Source organism: Camellia sinensis, chromosome 2, assembly GCF_055761805.1.
Source record: "Camellia sinensis isolate YWXY chromosome 2, ASM5576180v1, whole genome shotgun sequence".
Classification (NCBI taxonomy): Eukaryota; Viridiplantae; Streptophyta; class Magnoliopsida; order Ericales; family Theaceae; genus Camellia; species Camellia sinensis.
The window spans coordinates 79,999,532-80,002,363 of NC_138962.1; positions in this window are offsets into that span (position 1 = coordinate 79,999,532).

The window sequence follows — 2,832 nt, forward strand, 5'->3', positions numbered from 1 at the left end:
ACCAAATAGGTCGGAATATGGAAGTTTACGTCGACGACATGCTAGTCAAAAGTAAATACTCCTCCGATCACCTCACTGATTTACGTGAGACCTTCGCCACCTTGCGCAAGTACCAGATGAAGCTCAACCCAGAGAAGTGCGCCTTCGGCGTATGGTCTGGCAAATTTTTGGGCTTTATGGTCAGTCAGCGCGGCATCAAAGCTAACCCTGAGAAGATCAAGGCCTTGGTTGAGATGCAGTCGCCTAGGACGGTCAAAGAGGTTCAGAGACTCACCGGCCGAGTGGCGGCCCTCAACCGCTTCATTTCCCGTACGACAGATAAGTGCTTGCCCTTCTTCAAAGTTTTTCGGCAGACTTTTGAATGGACAGCTGAATCCGAAGAGGCTTTCCAACAGTTAAAGCAATGCATGGCCAACCCCCCATTCTCTCCCAAGCAATCACGGGCGAACCCCTCTTCCTCTACCTAGCAGTATCGGGAACTGCAGTCAGTGCAGCTCTCCTCAGAGAAGATGGCTCAATCCAACGGCCGGTCTATTACATCAGTCGGGCTCTCAGGGGCGCGGAGCAGAACTACCCCTTGCTGGAAAAACTGTCCCTGGCCTTGGTCATCGCCTCCAGACGACTCCGCCCATACTTCCAAGCCCACTCCATAGTGGTCCTCACCGACCAGCCCCTGAAGAAGGTCATGCAGCAACCAGAACTCTCAGGTAGACTGATGCAGTGGTCCGTAGAACTCAGCCAGTTCGACATCTCTTACCGCCCTCGGACAGCAACTAAGGGGCAGGCTGTAGCTGACTTCATCATGGAATTCACCAAGCCGACCCCGACCATTACACCTCCGCCCCCACCAACTCCAACAGAGCCAGAAGATCCTCATTCTTGGACTCTCAATGTCGCCGGCTCGTCCCGAAGAGAAGGAAGTGGTGCCGGCCTCATCCTCACCTCCTCCGAGGGCGGCTACTTCAAATGTGCCCTCCGTTTCTTGTTTGAAGCAAGCAACAATGAAGCCGAGTACGAGGCATTAATAGCAGGACTCCACCTTGCCAAGGACATAGGGGTCAGCCACCTCCGAGTATTCAGCGACTCCCAACTCGTCGTCGGTCAGATGACGAGGGACTTTGATGCCAAGGAAGACACGATGCGAGCTTACAGGGACCTGGCACTCCCCCTTGCTCGCCTCTTCAATACCTTCCACATCAGGCACATTCCTCGGGCAGAAAACTCCAAAGCAGATGAGATGGCTCAGTTGGCCTCTGCTGACCATCCTACTCTCAGCCATGATGTCCGCGTCGAATATCTACACCACCTAGCCATTTCACCCGATCTGTAAGCTGTACAATACATACAAAACGAACCCATCCCTTGGGCATCCGATATTCTCCTATTCTTGACCACAGGAGCACTCCCAGATGACCAGCAGCAGGCTGCCAAAGTCCGATCCCGAGCATCCAATTACGTCATTGTCGACGGTATATTGTACAAGCGCGGTTTCTCCCGGCCATATCTACGGTGCCTCAATCCAGCTCAAGCAACTTATGTAATGCAGGAGATCCATGAGGGAATTTGTGGTAATCACTCAGGTGGCAGGTCCTTTTCCCAGAAGATACTCCGTACTGGGTATTTTTGGCCAACTCTTAATCAGGATGCAACCGACTTCGTACTCAAATGCGATAAATGTCAACGCTTTGCCAACATCCCTCATGCTTCTCCTACAGAGTTAATCACACTCTGCAGCCCTTATCTGTTTGCCAAGTGGGGGATCGACCTGGTTGGTCCACTTCCCACCGGTCGAGGCCAGACCAAGTTCGCGATTGTCGCCATTGATTACTTCACCAAGTGGGTCGAGGCTGAACCCCTTGCCACAATCACCGAGCGGAACACCACCAGGTTTATCTGGCAATCGATCATTTGCCGATTTGGCATCCCTCAAGCCATCATCTCTGACAATGACAAACAATTCGATAACGTGAAGTACAGAAAATTTTGTGCAGATCTCCAGATTCAACCATGCTTCTCTTCCCCCGGTCACCCCCAAGCAAACGGCCAAGTTGAGGTCACCAACCGTTCCCTTCTGAAAATCATCAAAACTAAGCTCGAAGCTGCTAAAGGCCTTTGGGCCGAGGAACTACCAAACGTACTCTGGGCTTACCGAACCACTGCTCGCACTCCCACTGGTGAAACCCCTTTTCGCTTAATATATGGCGCTGAGGCGGTTATTCCGGTAGAAGTTGGTTTGCCCACTCCTTGGGTTTTACATCCGGATCTGGCCGCAGCCGAAGAACTCCACCGAACAGACTTGGACCTCGTCGAAGAGCTCACAGAAACCGCTGCTGTCAGATTGGCTTCGTACCAGCAGAAAATGAGAACACACTACAACCGCCGAGTTCGACCACGAGAGTTCTCCGTAGGGGACCTTGTCTTACGAGAAATGACTCTTGCCACAAAGAATCCAACCGAGGGCAAACTGGCAGCCAAATGGGAAGGGCCCTACGTCGTGAAAGCCCGACCACGACCAGGCATTTACCGACTTCAAGACATGGAAGGCCGAGACCTGCCCCATCCCTGGAATGCGGAACATTTGAAGCGTTACTATCAATAAGTTCATACTTTTGTATTGTCAATATTGTTGTATTCCCCTTTTTTACATAATGCAAACTTCGACTGGTGACCTCGGCTTTCATAATTCAACTGTCTCTATGTCGCTCCCATAACTTTTTCACTTGCAGCATTTCAAAAACCTCAGCCAGACTGAGCACTTCAAAGCCTCGGCCAGACCGAGCACTTTAAAAGTCTCGGCCAGACCGAGCACTTCAAAAGCCTCAGCCAGACCGA